Here is a 207-nt window from a genome sequence, read left to right on the forward strand (position 1 = left end):
AGGTGTGAAACTCTGGGTAGAATGAATGTAATATAAAGTAGCACCTTTTTTTAAAATTTTTTTTCTTGTATAGGGTGTGTGCGCTTGTCAGCCAGACAGAGAGAGACAGAGAGAGAAAGCGAGAAATCACCCCCCAGGGGGGATGGCCACGCTGCAATCCCTTCTCCATTCTCCTCTTGGGATCTTGGGCACACACGCACACGCGCC

This window comes from Tupaia chinensis, unplaced genomic scaffold, assembly GCF_000334495.1.
Source record: "Tupaia chinensis unplaced genomic scaffold, TupChi_1.0 Scaffold141320_1, whole genome shotgun sequence".
NCBI lineage: Eukaryota > Metazoa > Chordata > Mammalia > Scandentia > Tupaiidae > Tupaia > Tupaia belangeri.